The following is a 17,459-nucleotide window of genomic DNA, read 5'->3' as shown; positions in this document are numbered from 1 at the left end:
GTGACAAAGCGAGAGAGAGGCATGGACATATATACACTACCAAATGTAAGGTAGATAGCTAGTGGGAAGCAGCCGCATAGCACAGGGAGATCAGCTCGGTGCTTTGTAACCGCCTGGAGGGGTGGGATAGGGAGGGTGGGAGGGAGGGAGACACTAGAGGGAAGGGATATGGGAACAGATGTATATGTATAACTGATTCACTTTGTTATAAAGCAGAAACTAACACACCATTGTGAAGCAATTATACTCCAATAAAGTTGTAAATAAATAAATAAATAAATAAATAAATAAATAAATAAATAAAATGGGTAGAGGGAAAACAGTTTTTCCGCTCCTACATTAAGGAAGTGCAAGGGCCTCTGGGGTCTTTAGGGAGATGATGGGAGGGTAAACCTACAAAAAATAAAAGAAAGAAAGAAAAAGCCTTCTGAGTTGTGGAAAGTGAAGAAGGGATTTCAGCTTCTGCTGATGAATACGTAAGACACATGTAAACTTGAGCTCTTATTTTTGAGTTAATAATGCAGGGTTTTGTTTGTTCATTTGTTTGTTTGTTTTGCCATAGACCCTAATTAGACTTCTAGAGCTAGTTCTAGCATTATATACTATCTGCAACTCCTCCGGCCCCCACACCTGATGCACACCTGGAAGCAGGGAGGTTGTCAGTCTCCCTTTTAAAGATTCATTTCAAGTGGTCTCACAGGAGAGTCACGGAGACTACCATCTAAATGATGCCTCCCAGAGTGAGCAGTGATGTGGCCTGACCCATTTTTGCTTCTCAAGTCAAGGCCCCATCAGTGAAGCACCAAAGTTACCCCACTCACTTCCCCAAACCATAACCTTTAGTGCCTAGATTGCTCTTATCACCTATTTTGTGGCTCTGCCTGCTGTCTTTGGAGAGAAGTATAATGTCAGCCCACCCTTCGCTTTTCAGGAGGTATTAATTTAGGCTGTGTTGGTGGACTAGGTGTCTAATACTAAGGACTATATTCCTTCTAGGTAAGAAGTTTTCAATTCTGAGTCAAAATGATCCTTTCTTCAAAATTCTGTCAAAACAGAATTAAATTCTAGAATTAAATCCCTGATTCAACCAGCCAGGCTGTGGTCACTGAACACTGCCCCTTTCTTGGGACTCATTACCTACTTAGCATCGCATTCATCTTTACTCTGAGGTTTTGGTTTCTCGTCCTCATTCCTGGTCTGAGTTTTCTTCTTGAGTGACCCTGCTGCTAGCATTAGGCGTTGAGCTATGAGATGAGAGCCCTCATCTAGTCCTGCCTCATGATAAAAATCAAATCAGCAAATAATTTTCAACAGCCACTGTATGCAAGAAACAGTCCTAGGATGAATACTGGAAGATGAGAAAAGAGATATTATGAGTTGGAGGCTACCCCCACCCTTACGTAGTTTATAGCTAGTTACAGAGATAGACATAATCACATGTAGAATGAACTGATATGAGATTTCAAGATGACAATAAAATAAAAGTGAGAGGGAAGCATAAGAATGTTCAAAGAAGATAAAGTCTATTTGGTAATAAAAGAGGCAATGGGAAATAAACCTTGAAGTAAAGGTGGAATTCGCCAAGCAAAGAAGACTATTATGGCCTTAGGAAATCACATAAACAAAGATACAGTCTGTTCTGCTGTAAGGCTTATTTTGAAAACATGAATTTGTTCCAACCTGATTCATATATTAGGGAGCAATTTGACCATAATGCAAATCTTGGATTTGCTTATGCTCCATCTTGCCCTGAAAAACACTAAGTGAATGGACAAAAATGCTCTTAACTGCACCAAGCAGGGTAGGAATGCTTGGTACAAAATATACACAAACACACCCCTCAGATTTCTACCACCTACCTAAGCTCACAGAGTGTGTTATAACTTTCTTTCCAGTTTCAGATAACCCCCTTCCACCACTCACAGTAACTCATAAACTACACCCCTTCCAACACCCACTTCCATATGCAAAATTCAGGTCTGTTTCAAGGTATGGTGCCCTATTTATTGTAGTATTCATGTATTTCTTAACGACTTAATATGTATAAATTGTGCTACCCTTTTATTAGGTTCTTGTCTTTTTTGTTGCTGTTACTGAGAAAGTTAAAGTTTGCTTAAGTTTTGTGACTGCTAATCCTATTTTCCCCATAAGCCCTGTGGTTTTTATTGCATGGCTTTTGCATAATGAGGTGACTTTTAGGAGCACATATATTATGTTATAGCAGAAATGACTGCACAGGCTTTGGAATGAAAGTGATTCTTGGAGAACTGTGAGTAAGATTAGGATTGGTAACAATCTATGTAGGAGAATTTTCAAACAGGAGGCTGAAATCAGATTCATTCATTCATTTATGCATTTATTTGACAAATATTTGTTGAGTGCTATCTGTCAGACTCTGTTCTAAGTGCTGGGGACATGGCAGTGAGCAAAATAGACAAAAATACCTGCCCTCCAGGAGTTTACATCCTAGTTAAGGAGGGAGAGAAGAACAAGATAAATAAATAAAATACATAGTATGTTAGACAGTAATCAATGCTAAGAAGAAAAAAATAAAGCAGAAAAGTCAATATGTGCCAGGGGATGGGTTTGGATATGGTGTCTATATTATTTATTGCTATATAACAAATTATTCCAAAACCTAACAGCTGAAGACAATAAACATTTACTATCTCACACAGCTTCTAACGTTAGGAAGACAAGAATGACTTAACAGGAGTGGTTCTGGCTCAGGATCTCTCATGAAATTGCATTCAAGGTATTGCCCGTAAGCTTCCATGCTCAACTCACATGGCTACCGGCAAGAGGCCTCGGTTATAGGACTCCATAGGACTGCTCATGACACAGCAGCTTGCTTTCCCCGGAAAGAATGATTCAAGAAAGAGAGAGAGATCACATGCTCAAGACGGAAGCTGCAGGCTTTTATAACGTAATCTCAAGTGGCGTATCATCACTTCTTCCATCACACAAACCAACCCTGGTACAATGTGGGAAGGGACAAAAGCACAACATAAGTGTATGAATATTGAGATGTGCGAGTCACTGGGGGCCATTTTGGAGGCTGGCTACCACAGTGACCAAGAAAGTTCATCTAAAATGACCTTTGGATTACTTTTGAGGGAAGTGCAGGAGGTGGCCATTAGGATGTTTGGGGAAAGGCCATTCTATGTAGATGGAACAGCATGAGCAAATATACATGCCTGGTGTGTTGAAGGACAGCAGGATGCAGTGGGCTAGCATAGAGTGAATGAGAGGGAGAGGAACAGAATATGTCAAAAAGGTGATGGGGAGAGGGATGCTTTCATCTTTACCCTCAGTGAGACACAAGTTCTGAGTCAAGAAGTGACAGGATCTGACTTAGGACTTAACAAAATGTATCTGGTTGCTGTGTTAAGAACAGACCAAAGGGAAGCAAGGCAGGAACAAGAAGACAAGTTAGGAGGTTGAGAGATGATGGCGGTCTAATTCTGAAGGTATTAGAACATGCTGCCTTCTACCTTCTAAACATGCTGAAGGTAGAACAGACAGAATTTGCTGATGGGTTGGCTACGGAATATGAGCAGAAGAAAAATCAAAGATGACACCACACTTTTTGTCAAGTAACTGAAAAAATGGAGTTGCCATTTATCTTGGGTGCTTGGTAAGGCTGAAGAAGGAGCAGGGTTAGGGTAAACAGCAAGCATTTACTTTTGGACATGTTAAATTTGAAATACCTGTTAGACATCCAAGTGGAGATGTAGAGTAAACAACTGGATAATCAAGACTGGAGCTCTGGAAAGAGGTTCAGGTTAGAGATGGAAGTTGGGGAACCATCAGATGTAGACAGAGTTTAAAGCTCTGAGGTTGGATAAAATCCCCTAAGGAGAGAGTGCAGCCAAAAAGCTGTGAGTCCCAAGGACTAAGCCTTGGGGCACTCCAACCTTTAGGATGGGCAGGTGCAGGTTGTGGGGAACCAGCAAAGAGGACTGTGAAAGGGTGGCCAGAGAGGTAGGAATCAAGCCAGGTGAGTGTCGTGTCCTATAAGTCAAATGAAGAGATCTTTCAAGGAAGAATTAGAGAGATTCCCTTTGTCAAATGCTGCTGAAAGGATGAGACATGACCACTGGATGTAGCATGTAGAGGGCATTAGCTACCATGACTAGAGCACTTCTGGTGGAATGGTGGAGGCAAAATCCTTTTTGAAGTGGGTTAAAGATAGAATAAAAGAAGAGAAAATGGAGACTAAATGTTCTTTCAAATAATTTTGTGTGAAGGGAGGAAGGGAATTGGGGTAATAACTGAAAGGGAAAATAGATCAAGAGAGGGTTTTTAAACTTTTTTTTTTTTTTTTTTTTTTTTGCGGTACGCGGGGCTCTCACTGTTGTGGCCTCTCCCGTTGCAGAGCACAGGCTCCGTACGCACAGGCTCAGCGGCCATGGCTCACGGGCCCAGCTGCTTCGCGGCATGTGGGATCTTCCCGGACCAGGGCACGAACCCGTGTCCCCTGCATCGGGAGGCAGACTCTCAACCACTGCGCCACCAGGGAAGCCCAAGAGAGGGTTTTTTAAAGATGAGAGATATAACAGCACATTTGTGGGCTGAGGAAACAATGACAGGGAAACACTAAGGGAACAGGAGAGACAGAGGGGAGAACTATGGGGGCAAAATCTTGAGTGGGTGAGAGTAGATAGAATCTAGCCTATGATTGGAGGGGTTGTCCTCATCAAGGAGGGTAGACAATGTATACACAGCAACGGGGAAAGGCAGAGCACAGAGGCACAGGAGCATGGAGGTGGGTAGGTGGGGGTAAGGCCTTTAAGTCAGAGTAAGGATGAAGGAGGAGGTGTTAGCATTTTGGAAGACAGAGGAGGGGATGTGGAAGTGTTGTCCAGAAGAGGGGGGAATATGGCATGATTGCCGTGCAGCATTAGGGGTCACATGAGATGAATGGTCCTGAATTTAAAGCAGACCAGGCAGTGTATCTGTGTGTTGTTCCCAGCCATGCTCAGCTGCATGGGAGTAGGTACAGAGAGGTAGGTGAGTTGGGTTTAAATGAAGCTGTGGTTTGGCTGAGCATGACAGTGAATAAGAGGTGTCATGGCTCTCCTTCAGGATGTTCCCATGGCTGTGAGGACCACATGTGCTGGTTTCCCAGAATCCTCCTAGTTTATGCCTGGTTTCCCAAGGCGGCTAGTAATAGTGCCCCCTTTCACTTTCAAAACTATTGATTTGGGCAATAAATGAAATGATCATTCTACCTAGAGCCAACATGGAGTCACTGAAGTTTTCTGAACAGAGTGTTCATCATTGTTTGACTTTTTAAAAACACTAAATAGATTGTAAATTCCTTGAGGTCAGTGTCATGTTTCATACGTCTTGTCTCCTGTTTCTAGCATAACTTTTATATGTGGTCTTCTCGTCTCTCAGTTAACCCAGTAAAAGCACAAGTGATTCAGAACTAGAAGAGCCATTGAGGATAATCCCAACATTAGTCAAATTTGCCTAAATCTCAAAACAAAGGAAGGGGATTGAGGCAATTTACACAACAAGAGGACTGTTCATAATCCTGCTCAGGAAGATTATGGGGGTAAAGTCTTGAGTATGTAAGAGTAGAAGGGAGGCCAATCAAGACTAAGAACCATGCAAGGGGCAGGCTAGCCAAAGGAAAGATTTCAGACTCAAATGTTCTGCTTATCTGTTGCTACATAACAAATCATCCTAAAACTTAATGACTTAAAAACTACAGCAATTCTTTTACTATCTCTCATGATTTCTGTGGGTCAGGAATTTGAGTAGGGGTTGACTGGGCAGTGGTGGCTGGGGATCAAGTCTTACATGGTTGCAGTCAACTGGCTAGAGCTGAAAGAGCAGAGATCTAAGAGTTTGGGGCTGGCAAGGCATCTGTCTCTTCATGGAGTCACAGGGTCTTTCCATGTGGCCTCCTTGCTTGGGCTGATTTCAGGTTGCTTCCAGCATGGTGGCCAGACTGTTTACACAGTGGCTGAAAATTTCTAGGATGAATGTGATGGAGATTTCGCCTTGGAAGTCAGAGTTCTACTTCTGTCACAAGACTGACTAGTGTCAGATGAAGAGGACATGGAAATTACTCTTCAATGGGAGAAGTGTCAAAGTTGCTTTATAAGATGATCACATGGGGTGGGCAGTATTGTTTTGCCCATTTTGGGAAAATATAATTGTGACACCAAGTCTGGGTTCTTCTATCTTACTTCCTTCCAAGGAGTCTTATTGGAAGACTCAAGACCCCATGTTTTTTTGTTTATTTGTAACTTTAACCACTTTTATGTTGAGGATGCTTCCCCAAAAGGAACTTCTTACTTAGTTCCCCTTCCTGATATGTGGTGATGTGTGTAAAGGGTTTGTCTAATGTCCAAATGGTTTAGAAAATGGAGGTTGTAAGCTGTACCTCCTTAGAGAGAAACTTGACAGTATAATATGAACAAACTGCTCCATTTCAGCAGTTCAAAAGAGTTATCAGTATGACATCACATGTTGTATTAGTTTTAATTGATGTGGATCAAGTTACTATAAGTTTAGTGGCTTAAAACAACACCCAGTTGTCATCTCATAGTTTCTGTGGGTCAGGAGTCTGGCATGATTTAGCTGGGTCCTCTGCTCATAGTGTCACAGGCTTAAACCAAAGTGTCAGCTGGCTTGTCCTCATCTGGAGGCTCAGCTATGGGAAGGTCCAGTTCCAAGCTCCCTCATGTTGTCTGCAGAGTTCATTTCCTTGCAGTTGTATAATTGAGATCCCCATATTCTTGCTAGCTGTTAGCCGGAAACTGCTCTCAGCAACTGGAGGTTACTCACAAGTCCTTTGCCATTATAGACCAGAGGGTATTTAAACATGGCAGCCTACCTCTTCAAGGCCAGCAGAAGAATCTCTTTCATACTTCAAATCTCTGACTTTTTTTTTTTTTTTAATCTCTGACTTTTAAGGCGGGGCTTGTCTCTTTTAAGAGCTTACATAATTAAGTCAGGCCCATCCAGGATAAGCTCCCTTTTGATTAACTCAAAGTCAACAAATCTGGGACCTTAATTACATCTGCAAAATTCCCTTCATCTTTGTCATATAACATAAGCTAATCTTGGAAGTGAAATCCATCCTACTCACAGGTCCCATCACACTCAAGGGCAGGGGATCATACAGGACATATACTCTGGGGGATGGGAATCTTAGGGACCATCTCAGAATCCTGCCTACTACACTTGATCTTGGGAGAACTTCTGGCTGGTGGGTGTCTTATATCAATGAGGTTAAAGATTTTTGAATCAGGAAGGGAATGTTGGGCCCATTAAAGGAAGCTGGAAGGGTAAACTAGAGGGAGAAAACCCTCCAGCCTCCTTAGCTTATGGTGTGGGCCATGTGTAACACAGCTCACCTTAGAACTGTGTTTATAACTCCCATTTAATAACTAACAGAAAAGAAGTTACTTTAAAAAAAGCAATTAAGATACTTCCCTGGCAGTCCAGTGGTTAAGCCTCTGTGCTCCCAAAGCAGGGGGCACGGGTTCAAACCCTGCTCAGGGAGCTAAATCCCACATGTCACATGGTATGGGCAAAATAAATAAATAAATAAAATCTAAAAAACAAAAGCAATTAATAATGAGATAAAGAAAAAAAGAGAAATAAATGAAAAATTAAAACTGTAGTAAAAGACAAGGTTAAAGTAGGGTAACCATAAAGTTAAAAGTGATAAAGAGAAACAAAAAATGGAATTGAGAAAAGTTTAAGTGAAATAAAAGAAAGAGGTATAAAATAGTAAGAAAAGACAAAACACATTCAAAACAACTAAACTGTGGCAAATCAGTCCAAGTTAAAGACCAAATGATTAATAGGACCAAATAAGTTTTAAAAACAAAAATGATGGAAGTAAACAAAATGTAAGAAACAAAGAAGTAAGGGGCTTCCCTGGTGGCGCAGTGGTTGAGAGTCCGCCTGCTGATGCAGGGGACACGGGTTCGTGCCCCGGTCCGGGAAGATCCCACATGCCGCGGAGCAGCTAGGCCCGTGAGCCATGGCCGCTGAGCCTGTGCGTCCGGAGCCTGTGCTCCGCAGCGGGAGAGGCCACAACAGTGAGAGGCCCGTGTACCGCAAAAAAAAAAAAAAAAAAAAAAAAGAAGTAAGGATCCCATGGTAAATGGGTCTAAATATGGAGCAGTGACACATTCAAAAACTTAGTTAGCAATCTTATGCTTTCTAAGTCAACCAGAATTCAAGCTGAAGCAACCATAAAATCCAACAAACCTATGTGGGTGTCTTTCTCAACCAGGGTTCCTTGTCTAAACTCCAAAACACAGAAAACGGAGCAATGATTTTCTCAATTCTCCCAAGGATGGTACACAACTAGTACCATTTAAATGCAAAGGAGAGACATTAATTCATTGCACACAGTGGGTGCCTAGAGCATTAGGGCTTAATTCTTTCACCAAACTGGCTAATCCATGTCAAAAAGTATGCAAATGAGAAAGGTTAAGTCTATTAGGCATAGAGTTCTGTGATGCTTTTTTTTTTTAAATTTATTTATTTTATTTATTTATTATTTTTGGCCGTGTTGGGTCTTCGTTGCTGCGCAGGCTTTCTCTAGTTGCGGTGAGCGGGGGTTTCTGTTTGTTGTGGTGCATGGGCTTCTCATTGTGGTGGCTTCTCTTGTTGCAGAGCATGGGCTCTAGGCGCATGGGCTTCAGTAGTTGTGGTTCGCAGGCTCTAGAGCACAGGCTCAGTAGTTGTGACGCACGGGCTTAGTTGCTCCGCGGTATGTGGGATCTTCCAGGACCAGGGCTGGAACCCCGTGTCTCCTGCATTGGCAGGCGGATTCTTAACCACTGCGCCACCAGGGAAGCCCCTATCTTTGAGTTTTTAATGAGTGCAAGATTCCTGGAACCCCACCCTGTTACCTTACCATCAATCGGAAGAAAGTCTGCCCACAGTGGGAGATAATGAAGACTCTGACCCCCTCCTCAAATGATTAACTGTGATCAACTTTTCCTTTCTCCCTTTAAAAGCTCTCATGGTCAAGCAGAATCTTCAGAGTTCGTTCTTGGACACAAGTCCTCCTTCTCTCCAGGTTGCTGACCTCCTGAATTAAGCAACCTTTCCTTCCAACCAACACTTGTCTCTCAAGTATTGGCTTTGGAGCAGCAAGTGGCTGAACCTGAGTTTGGGAACAAAGGGACTCCTACAAATGCTTAGTTAGCTTTCCTCAACTCTGGAACTTAGTACCTACCAGAAGGTAAATATGGATACAACTTACTGATTTCTGCTTGACTTCTTAACTGCATGAACATGTTTGATCATTCTTCCCTTGAAACACTTATTTCCTTATTGTATTAGTTATCTGTTGTCATGTAACAAATTACTCCAAAACTTTAGTTACCTAAAACAACATATATTTATTATTTCATGCTTTCTGTAAGTCAGGAATTCCAGAGCATCTTAGATGGGTGGTTTTGTTCAAAGTCTCTCATGTAGTTATGGTTGGGATGTTGGCCAAGGCTGCAATCATCTGAAGGCTTGGCTAGGGCTGGGGATCCACCAAGATGGCTCATACACTTGGCTTTTGGTAGGAGACCCCCGTTCCTCTCTGGTTCTCAGCTGGAAGCCTCAGTCCTTCATCATGTGGATGTCTCCATAAGCTGTTTCTGTGTCCTTACAACATGGCATAACTTCCCCCAGAAAGAAAGGAAGGAGGAATCTGTAGTCCTTTGATGACCTCACCTCCAAATTCACACACTGTCACTTCCACTTTATTCTATTTCTTAGAAGTGAGTCAATAAGTCCAGCCCACACCCAAGGGTATAAGGATTAAACTCCACCTTTTATTTTTAAATTTTTATTTATTTATTTTTGGCCGCACTGCACAGCATGCGGGGTTTGGCATGTGGGATGGGAATCTTAGTTCCCTGACCAGGGATCAAACTTGCACCCCCTGCAATGGAAGCATGGAGTCCCAACCACTGGACAGCCAGGGAAGTTCCTAAACTCCACCTTTTAAAGGGAGGAGTATAATAAGGGAGGAAAAAACTTTCTTCCTTTACCCTCTTAGGTTGATTGCCTGGGGCCCTGAAAATTAGACTGACAAAAGACAAAAGAGAAAGACAGAGTTTATTAATGTTTGCAGAGCTCCTACATTCAGGAAAAACAGTGATGAGTAACTCAAAGGGGTGGTTAGAACTTGGGCTTGTTTTTTGTTTTAACAAAAAAACAATAAATTTGTAGAGAAGTGACAAGACAAAGGAAAAGGGTTTCAAGCTTCCAAGAATGGCAAACTGTGGGAAGATAAATATATGCAGAAAATTCATGGAAGAAAGTGTTATTTTAGTGAGGTTTGTTATATAGAGACCTCTCAGTGCCGTCTCTGAGCTGATAAGAGTCTCCAGTAATTAAGGGTTCAAGCCTGCTTTTAAGCAAATAGTGGGGGAGGACAGAGAGCTTTTTTTGTTTGTTTTTTTTGGTGTTTGCTGTTTCTCAGTTGCCTTTAGCTCAGCATAATCTTTATGCCAAAGTGGCATATTTTGGGGTGACGTATTCTGATTCTTTACAGTATCAAAGAATTTGTGGACATGTTTTAAAACTGTCATACTTGTCTTCTGCGCAAGACAACTCTCCTGGTTGTCTCCCTATGTCTCTGGCTGCTCACTCTCAATGTCCTTCTATGGTTCCGTGTATTATTCCTGTTCCTTGAATGCTGGGTTTCTCGGGTCTACTCTACCAGAGTAGGGTCACCCCACTCTAACTTATATTGCCCTCTTCAGACCCTTCTCCTGGACTTCAAATGCATGCCCACCTGCCCTCTTGCTGTTTCTTCTTAGATGTCTCAGGGGTAGCTTCAACTCATCTCACCCTGTTGTTTTCATCCCCACGCCTGGCTTTTCTCTTGTGTTCTCTATCTTGTAAATGACAGATATCCCTATCTGGTCAGTTCCTGGAGTCTGAAAGTTGGAAGTGATCCCTGCTCATCCTCCCTCATCTCCCACATCCAATTAGTCAACAATTAGTATACTTCCTAAAGTTGTCTCAAATCTATCTTCTTGGCTCCATCTCCATTGCTACTACTCAGTTTAAGCTATCATTATGTCCTGCCTGAAATCCCACAATAACCTCCTGTGGTAGGCAGAACAAAGGCCCCCAAAGATGTCCATGTCCTAATCCCCAGAACCTGTGAATGTGCCACCTTACATGGCAAAAGGGACTTTGCAAATGTGACTAAATTAGGATCTTGAGATGGGAAGATTATCCTGGATTATCTGAGTGGCCCCAAAGTATTCACAAGGGTCCGTATAAGAGAGAGGCAGGAAAGTCAGACATGGAGAAAAGATGTGACAATGGAAGAAGAGATTGGCATGATACCCTCTGAATATGGAAGAAGGGGCCACAACCCAAAGAATGCAGGTAGCCTCTGGAAGCTGAAAAAGAAAAGGAAACGGATTTTCTACTCGAACCTCCAGATGGAGCCATCCCTGCCAACATCTTAGCTTTAGCCCAGTGAGTCTGACTTTGGACTTCTGACCTCCAGAGCTGTAAGATAATAGAGTCATGTTGCTTTAAGCCACCAGATTTGTGGTAATTTTTTACAGCAGCGGTAGGAAATGAATACACATCCTATTCCTGCCTCCAGCCTCGCTGTACTCCAGTCTATTCTCCACACCACCCCAAACACAGATATCATCTGTCCACATCCTCATTCAAAACACTTCCATGACTTCTCTGCATCCTTAGGATAAACTCCAAGCTCCTTATAAGATGCTATCTCCAGCCCCTCAGCAGTTTAATGCCCCATAAATTTATATAATAAATTTATATCATCATGCTCACTCCCCATTAGACTGAATGATGTCTCTATTTAGGACCTGTTTTCTTCCACTCTCTCACCTAAATCTTCCAAGTCAGTTTCCAGCTTAGACATCGCTTCCTTAGTGATGGTTCCTGCCCCCATCATGTGTTTAGATCCTCTGTTGGAGACATTACTGTAATTTCCCTATCACACCCCCGACCCACTTTACTGCTATGACTTGTGAACTCAGAGGCTGTACATCTGTCTTGTTTACCACTCTGTGCCCAGCACCTTGCAGGATGGCTGGCACATACCGGTGTGCAGTGAATACATAAATGAGTGAGTAGTGGGTCCAGGGAGACTTAGTGGAGGTGGTGGTGAGGAGCTCCAGGACTCCTCATCTCCCCTTAGAAAACTGGGAAGAAAAGCCCATGGGGGAGAGAAATCTGGAGCTGACTGGAGAGCAGGTGGGTGTCTGAATTGCCCTCATTTCTCTTCCTGCTCAGCCTGGTGGGGAAGATGCTGGGAAGGGGAACAGGGCGTCACTGCCCTCCTGCTACAATTAGCCGAGACTTTCATTCTCCCTCTACAAAGAGGAGAGAGCAAATCAAAGGAAGATAAAAGTGCACATCCCACAAAGGACATCGAGATGAGTGGGGAAGGAAGGGAGGGTGGTGGGAGAGAGAGGCAGAGGCAGAGAGAAAGCCCTGCGGCCCAAACAAAAGCCTAAAACCAGCCGATCCCAAGGATCAGACAGTGGAGACACAAGGACAGGAAGAGAACAGGCTGCATGGGGATCAGCAGCCCCGTCAAGCCAAGGAGGAGAGGGAATGAAGGAAGATAAAACACCTATGTGAATAGCCAGGGAAGAGGGTGGGGAGGGACCTCGAATGGAGTTGGGACAAAAGCATGAAAAGACAAGATTGCCACCATCCCATGAGCCACTCCGCGCCCCGGGGAAAGCAAAGGGGGGGAAAGCAAAGAGGGGCAGGAGACAAAGGCTAAGAGAGGAAGGCAGAAAGGGAGGGAGCACAGCACTGGTGACAGGGCTGAAAGCACGGGGGGTGGGGACGTCGCAGTGCATCCTCCATGGAGGTAAGCCGAGGCTCTGAGGGGGAAGAGGTAATCAGGGTCCTGGCCTGTATTTGCTGAAAGAAATCCTACCTGGTTATGTTTCTTGTGTTTGAACAATATAGATATAGATGATATAGATATAGATATAGATGTAGAGATAGAGATAGAGATATAATTTAAGAGATGAACAAAGAAAAGCAAGTCTTGAGTTTTCCAACAGGTATGCTTTCGTGTCTGGCTTCATTCTCTCAACATGATATTGCATGTAGTGTAGATAAGCCATTGTCATTGCTGTATAATATTCCAGTGTGTAAATACACCACAGTTTATATATCCATTCTTCTTTTCTCTGGTAGAGGATTTTAATTCTGGTCCACAATCTCTTACCTGAAACCTTGGGGTCAGATGTGCTTCAGAATTTTAGAAAGACCGTAAAGTGCATACATCCTTTGTTACACAACTCTCCATGCAGGGTTTGTAATAGTCCCCTGTAATCAAACACATCAATGCTTCTGCAAGGAAATACATGAATATTCCTCCTAGAAATAGCTTCACTTCAGTTCAGGTTGGGTTATGCCAACAAATGAGTTCCGGCCAGATCAGGTTATGCCTCCAAATAAGAGATGACAGCCTTCTTGGCTTTCAGGGCTTTTTGAATTTCAGCACTGAGAACTGGTCATTGTGAACCTATACTTTACTAGTCCCCAGTAAAATTTGCTTTGGGAAACCCTGGCAGAAAAATAAATAAGATACCACCCTACAGATATCAGCAAGAGTCAGGACAAAGGCCCAGTGATGTTTAAGCAGTAAGATGTAATTTAGAAGGGTTGTCAGGGTTGGCTAAATGGGGTTCAAACCCCGACACTGTGTGGGGAGGAGGGGAAGAGTAGCTGGCGGCGTACATCTCTGACTGCCTTGGTCTGTTCAAACATTGTGAACCTTCTTTGTTTTTATGAAAGCTCCTCATCTTGTAAATAGTTGGTTATATTTTGTGTGCAATTTTAAAGCTCATTTTTTTCTTTTAAGTTTTTTTTTTTTTTTGGTACGCGGGCCTTTCACTGTTGTGGCCTCTCCCGTTGCGGAGCACAGGCTCCGGACGCGCGGGCTCAGCAGCCATGGCTCATGGGCCCAGCCGCTCTGCAGCATGTGGGATCTTCCCGGACCGGGGCACGAACCCGTGTCCCCTGCATCGGCAGGTGGACTCTCAACCACTGCGCCACCAGGGAAGCCCTAACCTTTTAATCTGTTAGTCCTCTAGTTATGTTTTACTTATCTTGATTATTCCTCATCTCTGTTTTGTCCTTCATAATTTTATATTACATTCTTTTATTTCATCTTCTCATTTTTATTGTTATTGTGCTATTTTTTTAGTGATGGGGAAAAGACCCCTGGGGTTTGGAAGAGCAAACAGTGATAATTTATCCTGTCCCTTGAAGCCAGATTGCTCTGTACTCAGGAAAATTTCTTTTCCTGAGGAGATTTCTAAGGGGTGGGGAGCCCTCAAAATTTGAACTCAAGCCTTAACCAAGAATTGGTCCTAGCACTTTTGAAGCCTTGGAAAACACCTGGTCTCAAAGCAAGAAGCTGTTCTAAGTGGTGGGGATTTATTTCTGGGCAGATATATCTTTGTTCTAGGAGACCAGACCCTGGGCTTCAATAAGCTGGCATAGATACCCTTCACTGTCCCCACATACAGGTACTTATCATCCTTTCACGTGCTGCGGATGCAGCAATATGTGTTTAATCTCTCCCCGAGTTGCCGGCGTTTCTTTTCCACAGGGCTGTGGAAAGCGTTGTTCCTGTAAATCAGAGATGAGTGAAGATGTGTCCCATTCTAGCTATTGCTACATGGAGCACAGAGAAGAAGCTGCCAGGAGGGCTGGGCATTATATTCTCCCCATCTGGCACAGATGCCCTTGGACAGCCAGACTGAAATAACCTTAGAGCCACCAGGGGGGAATGTTGAAGTCTTCTCATGGGGTTACGCCAGACTGAGGAACCCGACTCTGGGGAATGTATGACATGGGGAGAGAGGCTGGTTAAACCCTCTCTTCAGAGCTAGGCCAAGTCCTAGACTAGCTCTTTTGTCCCAAAGGGGTGCACATTCTGTCAGTTACCCCAGGAAGCGGCAGATCCCAAGAGGGAGACCTGGGAAAAGTGGGCCTGAGAGTGCTTTGGGGCTCCGAGGAGAAGATATCCTCCCACTCCAGGAAGGAGAAGGCAGGCCTGGGGAGCCGGGAAGGGGCTGAGAATGGGGCTGGGGGCGCTCAGAGAATGTCCCTGCTCATATTGTGCGTTTCTCCTCATCCCACTGCCCCTCTGAGGGTCCCAAGCCTTCATGCAGGTTTTGTCTGGACGGTCCCACCAGATTCCAGCTCAGCTGTGAGCAGTTAGGGAGCTGCCTGTGTCCTCACACAGGACAGAGCAGTAGAGGGAAGACCCATATCCCCAGCCCATCCTCTGGGCAGTGCTGTTGGGACAATGGGGACTCCATGGGACTAGAGGCCATCAGCCTCAGGTCAGATGGCCACTGGAGAGCTGTGGGCTGAGTTGGGGGTTATTTTTAGTTCATTTCATTATTTAGTTGCACACTGCTTTTTACATCATTTTAATAATCTTTTTATTTCTTTTAAAGTACTTAATTTTTTTAATGAACTGCTGTAATATTTTCTTTTCTCTTTGCTTTCTATTTCTTCAGCTTAATAAACTGAGTGCTGGGGGCCCAGGCCTCAGAGGAGAGCTATGCGGCAAGCCAAGCAAAGAAGGCTGGATGCTCTGCCCTCTCTGATTGGACCCCCAGTTCCCCTTACCAGATGCATCTTGTCCCCAGTAGCCCCTCCTGACTCTTAAAAACTTCTCCCTGTGGAATTCAGGAGCCCTCAGGCCAGAATTCCTCCCGAGGGTGATAATAATCCCTATACTGATAATACCTCTGAACTAGGGAGATGATGGTAGCACTTACTATGTTTAAAATTAGAAAGGTAGTACGTGCTCATTATCAAGAAATGCAAATACACAAGGGTATGAAACTAAAAACTGTGTGTCCCCCAACTACCCCAAATCCTGGCTTCAGACTCAGAGTAACTTTGCTAACATATATATGGAAATATATCTGTGGCATATGCACATGTCCATTTAAAATTTGGTAGGTAATGTCAAATTGTGCCCTCAAAACCTCTAGGCCAATTTATATTCCTACCAACAGCTTATAAAAGGGCCCCTTTCCTTTGTCCACACCCTCACGAGCACAGCAGAGAGTCTAAACCAGACCTTTTGAAATTCTTTCTGTATCAGACTGCCCCTGCCCTGTACCCCTCCCCACCCCTTTCTCAGGCTGTTTGGATTCAGGAAATGGGGCTGAGATGAGTGCTTGTCCATTCATCTCAGGAGATACAATGTCCTTGGTTAGACGAAGCTCCTGCCCTGGCTCCACCCTCCAGGCAGGCTGTGTGCTATCACCTTGAAGGTCCAGATCCGGAAGCACATGCCAAGGGGCTCCCTTTAGCTCAGCAGAAGCAGTAACTTACCTACTCAAGCAGGAGACCCCCAGGCATGCTTGAGAATGGGTGGGTGCCTATCTTCTTGCTCATGTGGGCAGACAGCCCACTGAGCACCAAGTGTGAGTTATACTTGAAGGTCCATCTGGGTTCTTCCCAAAGCCTAACCCTCTCCCAGCGGGAGTGGGCAGAACCTTCCCCTCCATACTCTCCCACCACATCTGACAGCGTTGCATTGCTCTGGAGGATGTTCCCTGTAGCGTGTGTACGCCCAGCACTGGACTGTGGTTAGGATGCTGGGTCTCCCTGCCAGCCCACCGCAGTGGGCTGCACAGTAAGTGGGTGAGCAGGAAGGAGGTGGGTGTCAACACTGTCAGTTTCAGACGTACTCCATCTGCACGTGAGAGAGATGAATGAGAGGGCGGTCCAAACTAAGGTGTAGCTAGCAGGTGGGACAAGGTGGCGGCAGAGCCAGAGATGAGGAGAGAGGAAAGTGGGCAGAGCTGGCTGGAACGAGGCCCTGATGTACCCCCGGACCTGGATACCAGCTGTCTCATCAAGGCCTAATGGCTGGTTGAAAGATGAGAACTAGTGGCCATCCCAGACAACTGATTTGATTACTTCCTCTCTGAGTTAACTGAATATATATCTTTCACCTCAAAAAACAGCCCTGGAACTTCCCTGGCAGTCCAGTGTTTAAGACTCTACCCTTCCACTGCAGGGGGCACGGGTTCAATCCCTGGTCAGGGAACTAAGATCCCTCATGCCATGTGTGGCATGGTAAAACAAAACAAAACAAAACAAAAAAATAACCCTAAGTTTCGTTACTTGGAAGTTAACACAGACTTCATCTTCTTCTCCTGCAATGGTGTGGCTCTATGCGACAGGAGCCCCCAGAGGGGGAGATGTTAGTGGGCTGTAGCCCATGGTGCCAGGTACTTGGATAGATCTAGGGTCTGCCTGTTGTGGTTGGTGGGTGAGGGGACCCTGACAGGGCAAGAGGTCCCTTATACCCCAGCTGCCCTCGAATGGAACAAAATACCTCCTTTAAATAGAGGGAATTTGAGTCAACAAGCATCCCTTTAGCTATAGACTGGCTTATCCCACACCCATTCAAAACC

This window comes from Mesoplodon mirus, assembly GCF_964341445.2.
Source record: "Mesoplodon mirus genome assembly, chromosome: 3".
Classification (NCBI taxonomy): Eukaryota; Metazoa; Chordata; class Mammalia; order Artiodactyla; family Ziphiidae; genus Mesoplodon; species Mesoplodon mirus.
The sequence above is the reverse complement of the archived record's forward strand: the minus strand, read 5'-3'. Positions refer to the sequence as shown.